The sequence below is a fragment of the Atractosteus spatula genome, chromosome 20, assembly GCF_055471065.1.
Source record: "Atractosteus spatula isolate fAtrSpa1 chromosome 20, fAtrSpa1.hap1, whole genome shotgun sequence".
Lineage (NCBI taxonomy): Eukaryota > Metazoa > Chordata > Actinopteri > Semionotiformes > Lepisosteidae > Atractosteus > Atractosteus spatula.
Genome location: NC_142725.1, coordinates 3684925 through 3700654, shown reverse-complemented (window position 1 = coordinate 3700654; position 15730 = coordinate 3684925). Strand labels below are relative to the sequence as shown.

At 41.4% G+C, this 15730-nt stretch overlaps 1 protein-coding gene and 1 pseudogene across 1 annotated transcript in view; one reads left to right on the top strand and one right to left on the bottom strand.

The window, feature by feature from the left end:
* The window catches only part of kazna (kazrin, periplakin interacting protein a), a 607183-nt gene that overhangs the window by 320870 nt on the left and 270583 nt on the right, over nucleotides 1-15730 (top strand). The gene's annotated exons all lie outside the window — the stretch shown is intronic.
* On the bottom strand, nucleotides 3867-5029 carry LOC148817388 (uncharacterized; annotated as a pseudogene).

Sequence of the window (15730 nt, the reverse complement as noted above, 5' to 3'; positions counted from 1 at the left end):
ATATTTTTGGATATTTATAATGAATGAATGAACAAACTATAAAGGTATAGAGAGTGAGTCCTAGTGTCATGATCGTAAGTCCCTCCTCTTAAGGGCGCTCCTGCTCCTTCTTGTTTCTGTTGATTTTTTGCACCTGCCTCCTGTTCCAGCCCCTCCCTATAAGAGCCAGATGCTCTTAACATTCTGGGCTCAGCTTTGGAAGATAGACGCCTGGAAGCCCGCCTACCAGCCTTCCAGGAGTGGCCCGACGGCATTGGCTTCACAACGGCGTCCTGACCATCTGGGTCTGGGGGTTATCTCCCCGTCCCTGCACCGGATCCTGCTCCGGTATTTAACTTTTGTTGTGTCTGTCGAGGTTGGATTACATGGTTCTGGGCTTTTGCTCACCCTGGATTTCCCCTACGGACTCCCTTTGGACTTTCACCTGGACCACGCCCCCCTGATCACCAGTGCACTGTCGACACACCCCCCCTGTTCATCTACCAGCCCCGTTCCCAGTCTTCTCTCCCCAGTGTTTGTTTCACTCCCTTTCAGATTCTGCCGTCTGCATAGGGTCCTGATTAACGCTTTGTGACACCTAGACTGTAGCAGCAAAGAAATAAAGTAATAAGTCACTAGTTATATTTGCAGCAGTATTTTTTTGTGTTGTAGCCCATAGTTTAAACATAGTTTAGTACACAAGCAAATCTGCACTGTTGTCTCGAGACGACCTTTAATAGGAGTTCCCTTGTGTAGGGTGTCCCAGTGACACAGCAGGGTTGTCCATTGTCTCATATTCTGTTCTTTAACATGATTGAGTCCCCTGCTCTTGGGATAAAAGGGATGTTCTGTTCACAGCTCTGAGCTGTCAGCTTGCATGACTGTCACAGTATTTTAACCTTATAGGATTTAGACTACAGGATCAAAATATTGTTAGAACACTATGAAATGGGTGATAAACAGCAGCAAGATTCACCTAATAGAATAATTATTCCCTAGTCTCCTGTGGTTTATATATGATTTACATTCCAGTTTCCATCAATAATTGATGTTTTAACATTTCAAAATTCTTTTCAAAAGTGGCTCAGCTAGTATAGATCCTCACTCGGCCCACAGGCTACCTCCTGTATTCCAAACATTTTTGGTTTGAGTCTAATCTCTGTTATTAACTGAGTGTTTCTAGAGATGTTTCTGATGTAACTGAGTGTTGCTAGAGAGGAGCTGAGGGGTTGTAGAGCTGTCAATATGAGAGCTACTGTACAGCTGTCCTCTGATTGAGGCTGTTTCTGTAGGAGTTATCTTCAGTCCATTTTATAGTGTGTAAAGAGACTTGGTCTCACAGGATGTTGTTGTCTTTGATTCATCAGTGCCCTATAAATGTATCAGACACTTTCTCAGTTTTCACATTTTGTTGCTTTATAGCTTTGAGTCTTGACACTTTAAAGTAGTAATTCATATTTTTGTACAAACCATACTCCATACATTCAAAAAAACAAAAAGATCAAAGTAACTAATATGAAAGAAAAAGGAAAAGTTATTATTGCATCAGTATCAACATATTTTGTTTTTTATCCTTAAATTTTGCTCACATTTACTTTAACTTATCTTGCACTTAGACATCTTCTATTTGAATATTAAAAGTGTAACCATCATTTTGTAATTTCACACATAGGACACCATAGGAAGGGTGTGAATATTTTAGCAAGACCCTGCAGGTAAGGCCTAGGAGAGCATTTGGGGGTTGAATAACAATCAGCTGTTCTGAGTCACAGTCTTGATAAGCCAACTACACCAAGTTAAGAATTTAATTAAATAAAACAAGCTGCTGTCACTCTGTTAAGGACTTTGAGGAAGCTGACATGTTTGAGCAGAGTGGCATCACTGCATCAGTTCCCAGCTCTCTGCAGTTCTCACAATGTCACTTCTTCAGTGTCAATGATCAGAAATAGGATTTTTGAAAAGTAAACTCCACTCTACTGAAGTGGTTTCAGAGATCCAGGAATATTAAGAAGGAGCAGCAGCAGGTTGTTGAGGTGGAGTGGAGAGAGCAAATACACAAAGATTAACATCTAATCTTTAGTTACTCATCTGGGATTAAGCCCATCATTGTGTGGTAATGCTGAACAAACATTAGCAGGCTGATGAGGAGTACCACAGAGATGCAGAACTGGGGCATTGGACCCAACCAGCAGGAGGGTAATCTAAATATATTGATGCACAAAAGTAACTTTTGTCTAATGGAGTTAATCAATGGGGAATGAAATGCAGAGCAACGAAAAATTATAAGTTTGTGAACACGAGACGCGGCCTTAATGAAAATATTACAAACGTATGAGGGTCTTTTAGGAACCAAGTGGGTTGCATTTACAAGTGGGTTGCATTTGAACCAGTATGATACTGGTGTATTAGAGAAGATGGGGAGCAGGGAGGCCAACTCAAGTGGGATCAACAAAGCCAAAGGCAACACCAAGTACAAAAATAAATACATAATTAAGTCCATTCTTAAATGACTTGAATACAATACTATGACATACTTGGAATAAATACAAGAACTGAAGGCAACTGCACTAACAAGAAAGAGTAGCATTACAGGAAACCCTAAAACGTGGGTGAGGAGAATGGTATAATGTTTTTCAGTAGACAGGCTAGATTCAAGGTTTAGTGGGGCAGAACTGTTTAACACAAATAACCTGCAAGCTAGAGAACTAAAGCAAGAGGGAGAAAAACAAAAATTCAAAACACTTAACAATATGACTATAGACCTGCTAATTCAGACACAGGTGCAGTATAAAGAGATCGGGAAAGTCTTACCAAAGACAACCAATTTCGACTATGGGACTTGTGCTTTAATGAAGAAATTTCTAAAATTAACAGATTAATATAAATACTCCACAGACATGACAATATGCAAAAAAAAAATTTTTCACTAGAATAACACTAAGTATACTATATAACAGATAATACATAATTAATAATTATTAATAATTTAATTCTAGAAGATTAGAAATAGTAAATGTGTTATTTCACATTGGGTTTTACAACAAATACTATGCCAGGTTACGTGCTTCACACGTACAGTACCAAGTAATTATTGGACAACTGACACTGAGGTATTGCGAGGAGCTAGGACTAACAATTCACTGGAGTCTGGCAGTATTTTCTCAGCTGTACTGTAATGAAATGAGAGATGTTATTCATACACCATTATCCTTGATACTTCAACTGTCACAAGGTACTGGGAGCAGTACCCACAGATTGGAGAACTGAACATGGAGAATTGAAAACACCAATTCATAAAAAAGGGGAAAAAGTGAACAACGATACTACAAATTGGTCTGTTAATGGTTAAATTATACAAACAATAGAACAAAGCTTATGTATTGGAGAATACTGAAAGAATAATGCAATTTTTAGCAAACATTCATCTAAACAAAACATTTTTTAACTAGTAATAGGTTTATACCATTCTGAAAAAAAGAAGAAAGAAAACACAATGTTTCAGCCGTGGAGCCTTCTTCAGGTGTGAGAAAGACAAGGCAGTAAGCAAAGGTAATGTAGCAGGAGAACAAAGGCTGGGAGAGAGGAGGAGCGAGAGGCGGGACCAGGGGACAGAAAGAGAGGCCAATCAAGAGCTGTGAAGTCAGAATAGGTGTAGAAAGGTGTGAAATGTAACCTCCAATGAATGGAGAAAATTTAGAAGAAAAGTAGTCTGTCGATTAGAGAAGGGGGAAGGTGTGATCCTAGCTGCAGGATAACTTTGGTTTCTGTAGTCTTTCTGATGTATGAGTTCAAAAAAACGTCTTAGAGAACACAGATGGAGAGATTAGAGTTGTCATGTCCATCAGAGGTGAAATGAGAAACAATAGGCTTGGAAAGATCTTTAATCTTCACAGCCCTAACATGTTCTCTAAAGCGGTCTCCAAGTCTCCTTCCTGTTTCTCCAATGTAAATGGCTGGGCATTTACTGCAAGAGATACAGTAAATAAGGTTGCTGGAGGTACAAGATGCCATCTGGGTGATCCGGAATTGTCCTGAGGTGCCTTGAATAAGTGTAGTGTTAGATGTGTACTTGCAGGTGATACAACGAGCTCTGTTGCAAGGGAAAGTGTCTGGTGTGGATGGTTGCTGAGGGCGGTCAAGGGAGCTGTGAACAAGAAGGTTGCACAGATTAGGTGGTCGGCGATATGAGATGATGGGGCAGTTAGAAAAGAGGGCCCCAATGGAGGGATCATCCTGTAGGATGGAAAAGTTGTCGTTAATAGTCCTGGGGATAGGAAGTATGTTGGGGTGGTAGGGAAGCACCAAAAGAATGCAGTTGTTAAGGCGGGAGTTCCTGATTGAGTTGATGGTCCGAGGGGTGTTTTTGGCTCGGGCAAGGGCCCTGTCAATAATACTGCTAGGGTATCCTCTGTTGATGAAAAAGGAGTACATTTTGAGGGATTGGTTCTGGAAGTCAATGTCGTCGCTGCATAATCATCGTAGCCAAAGGAACTTTGAAAAAGGAAGAGAGTTTTTACTGTGTTTGGGGTGAAATTAGCTATACAGGACATAGCTGTGTGAATCCGTGGGTTTGTAATAAACCGAAGCGGAGAGTCGGGAGTAGTTGATGGAGAAGTTGATGTCTAGAAACAGAAGAGTAGTGAAAGATATGTTAACCATATATTTGAGGGACAGGTGGAAGTTGGTGAAATGATGCAGAAAGCACTCAAGCTGGTCGCTGGAGCATGTGGTGGTACCGACACGGTCATCAATGTATCGCTTGTAGAGGTCAGGGACATAGCCAGTGTAGGAAGCGAAGAAGCGTTCTTCTACCCAACCGACAAAAATATTGGCATAGCTGGGTCCTATTCTGGTGCCCATGGCAACTCCACTCACCTGTTGGTAAAAAAGGTTATTGAATGAGAATGCATTCAGTGTAAGGACCAATTCTGCAAGGCGTACCAGGGTATGAGTGGGTGGATCAAGCACTGTGCGTTTGATGGCTGTAAGGCCGTCATTATGGGGAATGATGGTGTAAAGAGATGTGATATCCATGGTAAAAATGTAGCATTCGGGGCCCTGAAATTGGAAACCATTAAAAAGTTGGAGCGCGTGGTTGGTGTCCTTGATGTATGAGGGAAGACCTTCAACCAGCGGTCTCATGAGGCTGTCAAGAAAGGCTGACATGTAAGTAGTCGGACAGTTCAGCATGCAAGTGAATGACAATAATACAATAAAGCATCTGCACAATACCATTATACAAAACATTTGTACAACATTGCTCAGTCAGGACTGAATCCCATACCATAAGATTAAAAACAGACAATTAGCTGATGAAGTGTTTAAAACAACTATAATACTAATAAGATCTCTACCTCAAAACAACCTTCTCACTTTTCAGTAATTGAATGTTTTTAGGTGTAAATGAAATACGTGCTTTCTTAGTCCTTATACAGGGGATCTGGTATCTTCTTCCAGAGGGAAGGAGAGTATCTTCTAAAAGAGGTTGATGGGAGGGGTCATCTAAGACTTATGTGCAAGATTAATAGTATGATTAAATAAGCAATGATTGAAGATCATTGTGTGGATGCTTGGAAATTGTTAAGGGGAAAATGTTGTGTTGATCTTTCTGATCAATATTAAAAAAACAGATAATGATATAGTTAGAAAACTAATTTAATATGAATGTGGTACAAAAAATAGGGGGAGTGGTAAATGTACAGTAGAGTACACATAAAAGGTATCTGGGTGATAATGCATGTTCTCCTGTGTCCTCATCAAGACAGTGTGGAATCAACAAAAAAGCAAACAGAATGGTTACAGAGCACAAATTGTGAAATTAAAACCTAAGTTAATTATCCTAAATAAATAAGAATATTGTGATACGTTTTGGTAAAAATGCCATAAATTATCATGGAACAAGTAATAGGTTTATTCCATGCTGAAAAGAGAAGAGAGAAAACACAACGTTTCGGCTGTGAAGCCTTCTTCAGGTCTTCTTCAGAAGGGTTCACAGCCGAAACGTGTTTTCTCTCTTCTCTTTTCAGCATGGAATAAAGCTATTACTTGTTCCTTTGCAGACTATGCATGCTGACGCAGCTACCCACCTGAATAAATTATTACAGCCATAGAAAAATTCAAGGCACACCAACAAGCCTGATCCAGAGGACTACTTCCAACTGGGCAGTGAAAGAGGAAAATGGTCATGGAAGAAAACTAAAACAGAACACATTTAGGACAGACAGGCTTCTCAGCCATGTAGAATAATTATCCTGACAAATATTTAACAATTACTTAGCTACTAAATGACCTAGATAGGCTGAATGATTTACTCTCATTTACAACCTTTCTTGTGCACTCCATCACTTCAGTCACACAGAAGAGAGTGATTTTGTTTCTGAGCTGTCAACATGTTACCCCTAAATAATTTTCAAGCATCCGAACAATGATCTTCAATCGTTGTGCTGATGCATATGCTTTTAGTTCTTGGAATATCTCATGCCAACAGCAAGCTGGTGATTGTCAGGACTCAAGTGGGACATGGCCATGTCTTTCACTGTTCTTGTGTTAACGACACACTTCTTAGATGTATGTTTAAACAGATTCTTTAGCAGCTAATTTAACTAATTTTAACGCTTAAAAATTGAACACTGAATGATATTTTTTTTAAATCACACAATGTCACCACAGTGTTGATTTAAAAATAGGAACTGATAAAAGGTTGAATGAAACCTGCAAAACGAGAAATGTTTTTACAAAAATCGCAAGTTTAGAAAAATAGAACAATTTATTCTGAAGAAACATCCTAAATTACTAGGGAACGCTGGAGATGAAGACTCAAACTGCTACAACAGGCTCAGTTTGAGCAGTGAGCCCAGTGGTTTTAGAAAGCCAGCAGTTTGCAAGCTGCTGGCAGGTATGATGATATACCTCACTGAAATATGTTAATGATCTGAGCAAATCTGCTCTTAGGCTGAAAATCCATCTTTTTGATTTTGCTCTTAGAAGATTAAGCATCATTAGAATCCAGAAGACAATGAGGGTTTGTGAGGGTCTGTAAGTTCAGCCAGAGGGGTTCCAAGCTTTGTTTCTTCCTTGAGATGTCAGCATGTCTCTTCCTTTTAGATAAACGGTCAGTTTGCTAATTTGGTGTTTCATTAAGACCTTTTCAGTTTCTCTAGCCATTTAAAGAATCACAAACTGAGAAATTATCACAGGATTCTCCAGCCTCATTAATTTAAAGTCATGCTGACATTTCTGGGCCACAGCCTGCTCTTGCAAAACATGGCTCTACAGAAGAGAGTTACTGCACAGACAGAATTAAAGAAGAATTCAGCACCTGCCCAACTATGTTATGTATACTATTTAGTTCAAGTTCAAGTTCAAGTTTATTGTCATTATACTCATATACAGGTATATGGTATAACGAAATGCTATTTACTGTAGCTAGCTCTCAGATGATAAGTAGTACAAAAAAACAACAATACAATTGTATAATAAAAGAAAGACAGAGACAACAGGCAGTGTGCAAGAACAACAACAGCTTTTTGACATGTGGGGTAGAGGTAGATTTCAATGTGTGTTTGAGTTTTTGGTAAGAAAGAAGGCACTGTGAGGTTCGGCTCGTAGGTGAGAGAGGCTGGGAGTTTAATAGTTTGATAGTGCGGGGGTAAAAAACTGTCTCTGAGTCTGGTAGTCCATGCCGAATGCTCCAGTACCATTTTCCAGATGGTAGAGGGTCATACAGTCTGTAGCTGGGATGTGTGGTGTCTTTGATGATGCTTAGAGCTTTCCTCAAGCACCGTCTGTCATAAATGTCCTGTATGGATGGGAGGGCAACCCCAGTTTTCACCACCCGCTGTAGGGCTTTGCGGTCAGCAATACTGCAGTTGCCATACCACACTGTGATGCAACCTGTCAGTGTGCTTTCTGTAGTGCATCTGTAAAAGTTAGTGAGGATCTGGGGACATATCTTAGCCTTCTTCAACCGTCTTAGGAAGTACAGGCGCTGTTGCACTTTCTTGATCAGACAGGTGGCGTTGAGAGACCATGTGAGGTGCTCGGTGATATGGACGCCAAGGAATTTGAAGTTACTGACCCTTTCCACTTCAGTCCTGTTGATCAGGATAGGGGCATGTCTGTTTTGCAGTTTCCTGAAATCAACGATCAGCTCCTTGGTTTTGCTGACATTGAGGGTGAGGTTGTTGTCTTCACACCATGTTGTAAGGAGATCGACCTCCTCCCTGTAGGCCCTCTCATCATTGTCTGTGATCAGATCTACAACTGTGGTGTCATCAGCAAACTTGATGATGGAGTTGGTGTTGTGTTTGGCCTTACAGTCATGGGTGTAGAGGGAGTAGAGTAATGGACTAAGCACACACCCCTGGGGGACCCCAGTGCTCAGAGTTAGTGTGCTGGAGGTGTGGTTTCCAAGCCTGAGGTCTGCCTGTCAGAAAGTCCCGAATCCTGTTGCAGAGGGTGGTGTCGAGACCCAGTGCACTGCGTTTATTGACTAGTTTCTCTGGAATGATAGTGTTAAAAGCTGCGCTGAAGTCGATGAATAGTAGTCTTGCGTATGTGTTCTTTTTATCCAGATGGGATAGGGCAGTGTGTATGGCAATGGAGACTGCATCATCTGTGGATCTGTTGGGCCGGTAGGCAAATTGGTACGGGTCCAGCGTGTTTGGAATGGTGTCCTTAATGTGCTTCATGAGCAGCCTCTCGAAGCACTTCATGATGACAGGTGTTAGTGCCACTGGTCAGTAGTCATTAAGACATGTCACTGTGGTTTTCTTCGGAATTGGGATGATGGTGGTTGTCTTGAAGCAGGTGGGGACTACGGCTTGGGCCGGAGACACGTTGAAAATGTCTGTGAATACACCAGCCAGTTGATTGGCGCAGGCTCTGAGGATGCGACTGGGTATGCCGTCGGCAGCAGGAAAAGAAAAACAATGCAGTGTTTTGTTAGCAGTGTTAGTTGTGCAAGCTTTTTCCTCTATTTTCAACAGACTACAATCAACATCCAGCCTTCAATTACTTTTATCCTGTACAAATGCATTTTCAGTGAAGCTTTTTGATGCTGCCTCAGGCTTAATTCAGTAAGTTGTTTTCATTCGTTGTTTTTCATTTCTTTTCATTAAAAATGCGTTGTGAGTTCAGTAAATTGAAGCCTGTGGTCTTTTCCTGCAGCAGTTGCCTAGCAACACCTTTACTCTGGCCTGGCTGAACTGAGGGATGACTTCAGGCCTGGGGCACAGAGTGGCCTTTCTGCTGAGGGCAGCACTCACAGCACTGAGGCAAAGCCTCCACAGCTGTACATAGGCTATCCTGCCTCTGCATTTGCAGGTGCCGCTGGGCTATGCTGGTCTCCTAATAAAAAACAAACAAGTGGCAATGTGGTATTGTGTTTTTAGAATGGGGTGATTCAGTTGTTCACATTTCTTTTTCATTTAAAAAGCTAAGTGGAGGCCCGTGCCTCTACTAGTGAATGTCTTTCAGGGGCTGCAGCCTGGTTCAGTCCTATAGCTTTAGTAGGGAACATTATACATAAACAGCGAGCAGAAGGCTGTAACATGTTAACTTTTGCTAATGAAGCAAGTAATTGAATCAATTTAGTCATTCAGAGCTCAGCTGGAATGAAAACCAGACGAGCACGTGGCTGCAGACCCCCAATGTAAGTACTTATTGTGTTTAGTTTTGTAGACAGTTTGAAAGTAAAAGAAAAAATCATTATCTTCAAATTAGCCTCCTGTTTATGAGTAGCCACGACCACAGACTGCAAATGTAGACGAATTTCTCAAAACAGTCTCCCATTTTAACAAACAAGTCTGCTGTTTTTAGACAAATCAGCAGTGGTTTTAGTTTGAAGTGAGAGAGCAGATCTGCTGGATAGTGCAGTGTCTGGAGTACAGCAATAATCAGTTTATCTCAGTAATTAGGACAATTTAAATCATGAGGAAACTTGTTAAATCTGTAAATATAAAACTCTTGTGTAGCCTCTGAGTGCATATCACATAAGAAGGTGGCTGACTGATGTTTGACATACCTCTAAAGCCCAGACTGTGAGTCTCTGAAGACCAGCAGGATGTTCTCATTGTGACGGTGTACTCCAAAGTAGAAACTGCCAAAATCCTGTAAAAGCCAATCCTGTAACCCTATCTGTAGATGGTTCTGTACTTGAGCTTCAGTCTAAATTGAAAAGCCTTGGGGTGATATTCGATTCTGGCTTAACATTTGACCCACGTGTGCAGCATATTGCCAAAACATCTTTTTTTCACCTCAGAAATGTCGCTAGACTACGCCCTATGCTATCACTAACTGTGGCTGAAAAGCTGATCAACACATTTGTGTTCTCTCGAATTGACTACTGTAATGCTCGCTGGAGTATCTAAATCTACTTTGAAGAAACTGCAGTATGTCCAAAATTCAGTAGCCAGGATCCTAACCAGGTCTAATGCAAGTGATCACATTACTCCTATCCTGGAGTCCTTGCACTGGCTTCCTGTCAAATTCCATGTGGACTTTAAAATCCTCATGCTCACCTGTAAGGCTGTAAGGCTGTCTGAACTATTATCACCTTATTCCCCACCTTGCAACCTTCGCTCTTCTAATTCTCATCTCCTAACTGTCCCCCAAGCCCGTCTGCATTGTATGGGTGACAAGACCTTCTCCTCTTATGCCCCCAAGCTCTGGAACTCTCTGCCCAAGGATATCAGAGAGTCACTGTCACGCCCTCTGCAGCCAGAGGGCGCTCCTTCTCTGTCCTGTCCCTAGTTTCCTGCCTGCTGTCCTTCCGGTCCCTCTCTTTCCCTTGGGCTATATATTTCCGGGTCTTGCACTTTGCCCTCGCTCAGCATTGACGTTCGGATGTCCTGAGACCCGCCTAGCACCAGGTCGCCCCACGTCCGCTACCTGAGGGCATAGGTTTCTATATGGCACTCCTGAACTCTTTGCACTACGAGCCCGGGCCTTTTTCCCGTCTCGCCGCTACGCGTATGGGTCTTTTTTCGCTCTCCTGCTCTCCACGGTTAGTCCCTTTGGACGTCCGTGACAGTCACCTTCTCTAAACTCCTTCAAAACAAGACTCAAAACCTTCTTCTTTAGAAGAGCATTTACTTAACTGGTTCCATTCTTCACCCCTCTGCTTTTCCTAGTACCACCATCCACGGTCTCCTCTGTATACTGTAATTGTGTTTTATCTTGTGGATTCTTTTTATTTATTATTGTTGTCATTCTGTAAAGCGCTTTGAGAAGCCGCCTTTAAAGGCGCTATATAAAATAAAGTTTATTATTATTATCAAACCATTCAACTAAATGGATGCCTTTTCTGTTTAAAAGCAATATAAGAATTTCTAAGCACAATGTCCAAAACCAAAGCCAAGTAATAACATTAAAAAGCTGCTCAGATGCAGCCTGTGATGAGAAGCCGATGTCAAGTGTGCAGTCAGCTGCAGTGTTAAAAGTCTCTTAACAGCTGTCCAGCAGCAGCCAGGATTGAAGATCCCAGGGTTCTCAGTGTTAGTGCTGGACCAAGGTTCCTCAGTAGTGGCAGAGCCTGCTCTTCTACATGAATTAAGAAACAAATCAGTTTTTTCAGGAGCCTGTTGTGAGCCACAAATAATACCAGACCCTGACAAATTAAAATGTGCAAATGTGTAGTTCTCTCCTCTGCTCCTCTGGTATAAATTAATACCAGATTTCCGCATGAGCTTCTGTCAGGCCCACATAGGAATGCACAGATTGAGCTAAAAAGCTGCCTGAAGTCTGCCTATATGCTGATATGCTAATACAGAGGCCAAAATACCAGACACCGTTGTGTGCAATGTAAATAGTATCTCTTAAGAGAGGCCTGCTCATGGTGATGTGACAGGCCTCTTTGATAATCAAAGCATAGGTGGACTTCAGGCGCCTCACTGGTTTTGCACATTCATACACATTATCACATGTTATCACAGTGTGACCAGTGTGGCCCTGGCTTGGTGTTCCTCAAGGCTGCTGCGCAGGAGGCGCATTGGGCAACAACTCTTAATGCATGAGAAGCCCCCTTCTCCCCCACGCAGCCAGGCTGAGTTTGTCCTGCTCCGCATCTACTACCTCATTAGCCTGCTAACCTCCAGGAAATGGCACTTTTGGTCATAGACTAAAATTCTGGTGGGCATGTTGGGACAAATGGCTCTTGTATTTCTGGTGGGCTATTGACTGGGTTACAGCATTTCCTGATTTAGCTTTTTTCCCCATTTGTGACATGTTGTGCTAGTGACACCAATACACTATAAAAATTGAGTTTATGCTGCTTATTAAGTGTCACCACAGGGGATCGCAGAGTAATTTCTTCATTTGATTCAAGTGATTTATTATTGTTGTTATTATTTTTTAATAAAATAACTCAATTTTAAGGCATCCATTAAGAAGTGCTCCAATGCAGTATAGTCACACACATACAGGAGTCTTCATAGTGTGTAAAAATATTTATGAAATGTTATAAATGTCATAAATGTAATGCTTTTAGCTGAAATGGTGCATTAACTGACAATACACAACTCTTCCTCAAAAACAAAGTAAAACAAGCAGCTCCTTTTTGATTGCTTGCCTCGGATAAAGGGAATTATGAATGTGTAACTGTGGCACCGGAGAATGCAAATTTATAGCCTTCTTTCATGTGATGGATTTAATCTAAGGTTGTTTTTTTTTTTATTTTGTGAACCCAGAGCAGGAGCTTAGCTCAGACAGACTCAACATACAGTAGTCCTTCAGTGCCCTTAAATGATCTGCAGTGGCACGAAATAGCTCAGTTCACACTTTACTCAAAGTCTTGACTTTGGTTTTCTAAAGGACACGTAGTAGAGAGTTCTAGTGTTTTTTTCCATCTGAAGGTGAATTGGTGACTGTTCATTTTCTTAGTGCTCTTCAGTTCAGGGCTGTTCTATGTCTGAACTGTGGCAGCTGCTTGCAGTAGGTCTCTGAGGGACCTCCTGGTTAAATCAAGGTTAAATTAAATGTATTCTGAGGCTTGTATAATTAGGAACTCAAAACTATTAATTAATCAGAGCCCTAGAGAAATAACTATAGCCGAGCTCCAGGCTTTGCTGAAATGGGACTTTCCTCGCCTGTCTTATGGGAATGTGATAGTTTCTGTAAATAAATTATATAGAACAGCTCCTGTTCTAGTGATCAGATCAACAATGGAGATTAAAGTCACAGTGTTGGATATAAGATGGATATAAAATACAAGATGCATCATATACTTTTTTATTATCGACAAAGCCTCTTTATAAATCTGTGCAATTTTCTGTAGGAGACAAAACATGACAGTGGGAAACAGTTATTATAGCACCTTAGTAATAATTTCTAAGTTAATTAGAGGTGATTTGTAGGTCAAGACCTACAATAAGGCCTACTCTGAGAGACTGGGAGCCTGTTTTTATCTGTGCTTTTGTGTGGTTGCTGTATTGCTGGAATAATGTGTGGTGTTGTTTGAATTAGCACGTGGGTCTCTCTCGCTGGTTTTGTACTCTTTCCATGGGCCGCCCTTGTAAACAGAATGATTTGTCTCAGTGCAAATTTCTTGAAACAGTGTTTGAAAAAAATCCAATACAAGAGGAGCGGGAGGGTGCTGTGGCGGAGAGAGGTGAAAGCAGTTGATTCGTGCTCTGTGGTTGGACAGACTTGGGCCATTAATCCAGGTGACACCTCCAGTGTCACGCTGCTGCTCTCTGCCAGGCACAGCATTTCTCTCTTCTCTGTTTTCCCCCAGAAAGTGCTCCCTACCCTCTCCTTCTCCTGTTCCTCCTGACTCTTCAGCTGCCGCACAAATGCTGATGATGCAGAGACCGACCCCACGGAGCAGCTGATCAGAATTTCATAAGCTCCTGCCTCCTGGTTTTCACAGTAGTGGCGCCATGAGTTGGTTACTGGGATGCTGACAGCTGTAAGCTGACATGGGCCCGAGGGCAGCTGTGGGGTCTTCACCAGAACTTCCCTTGCACTGCAGGGGGACTGGGAATGGAACAGTGATCTCTCCCTGGGTCTGCTGGTTGCAGATTTTTCTTCTTGGAGTAAATGTGGCAAAGAATTAATCTTTAGTTCTGTTAGAATAGTGCTTTTCTTTAAGGACCTGTTGCTGTTTTTCCCTTTTTGCCCAAAAGCACATTATATCCTGTATTAGGATTTTGTCTTGATGAGCCTCCCTCAGGCCTTTTTTTGTGAAACTCCATCAGCCAGTTTTCTGTCATTTTACTGCTGTTTCCAGTGCTGTTGTGGGACAGTGTCATTTTCACTGAACACAGGAGTGCTGGGAGCCGGGTCTCAGTGAACTGTGAAAGTGTGACTTTTGACCTCAGTGATGTTTGAAGTCTTAAAGGAGAAATTCTAATCTACCTGCATCACAGAGACAGTTTCATTCCCATGGCTAAAGACAATATACAGGTACTTTGTGTTACAATGTGGTTTCTGCCTATGGTAAATTTTCTACTGTTTCATTAAGGGGAATCTACACTATATAAGCCTTAACTCATGTGACATAGGGGAATAACTTAAAACTTACCTCTCCAGTATTACAAAAAATCCCATATCTTTTTAAGACAGTAAAATGTTTCTGTTAGCTATGCTGCAGAGAGGTATACACACACTGGTGAAAATTTCCTGCTTGGTTATTATTTAAATTCAAGCAAAGTCCTAGCTGCAGGTGCATTCAGTGCGCGTCTCTGTGCAGAGCAGAAGTATTCTGGAAAGGCGTGCTCATGTATAGGACTGTGTGCCATTTGTAGGGTTGGTAGGCTGGAGTCTAAGACAGCTGGGAGCTGGGGATAAATCTACAGTTCCTGGGAACATGGAAGGTGTGAAAAGTGCTGGTAGAGGAGGGCGCATGTGCAGAAAGTTGGTGACAGTGAGCAAGTTAGTGTTCTTCTGGGAGCTCCAGTGCTCTTATCGACTGTAAAGAGGTTAAATCAATCACACCCCCAGCCCGCTAAGCCAGCCATCAATTGTCTGTAACGCACTTAACCAGCTATCGCAGAGAGGTCAAGACAGAGAGTTGGCTTGGGCCGAGACACGAGAAAAATTGTCAGCCTTTTTTTTTGCATTAGCAGCAAATTGTGTGTTTTTCAAATAGCGATTTATTTGTAAATGTTGTAACTTTAGTTCTGAGGTCCAGCTCAAGGTCATTTTAATAGCTGATATTTCATTTCAACTATTCAGACCCACACACTGTGGTTGGAAAGAGCAAAAGTCGTCTGTCAGAAAGAGTGCCATTATGAGCCAGCGTGCAGGGAGTTAAACACTGAGTGCTCAGAATCAGATAGCACAGGGCTTGAGGAAGAGGTTATTTGTATGAAAGACTTATTTCCAGAGCGTGATAAATTTATGAAGACAATACATAGTATACTCATATACCAAGTGATAGTAAGTATTTTATACACTCAGTTAATATTGCATTTCTCTTGGCTGGGGCATTTTAGAAACTCTCCCCTTTTGCATTGTGACCAAAAGGACAGTTATCCAAAGTACATTGAAGCACCTATTTTCAGAGTACTTTTCTGTTCATTGGGGACACTGTACTGTTTTTCAGCACTGTGTGCAGTGAGTACAGTTTGTGCACACCAGAAAGACTGTGTAAAAAATGTTTTTTAATGAGCGGTCAAGAGGAACAGTTACATATTTGAAAGTCCTAAAATACTATCTTTGAAGGATAATATGCTTAAGAATGATTAGAATTTAAGAATGATTAGAATGATTACAAATTTACTTTTTCCTGTTTTACAAGAGCAAAAAATCA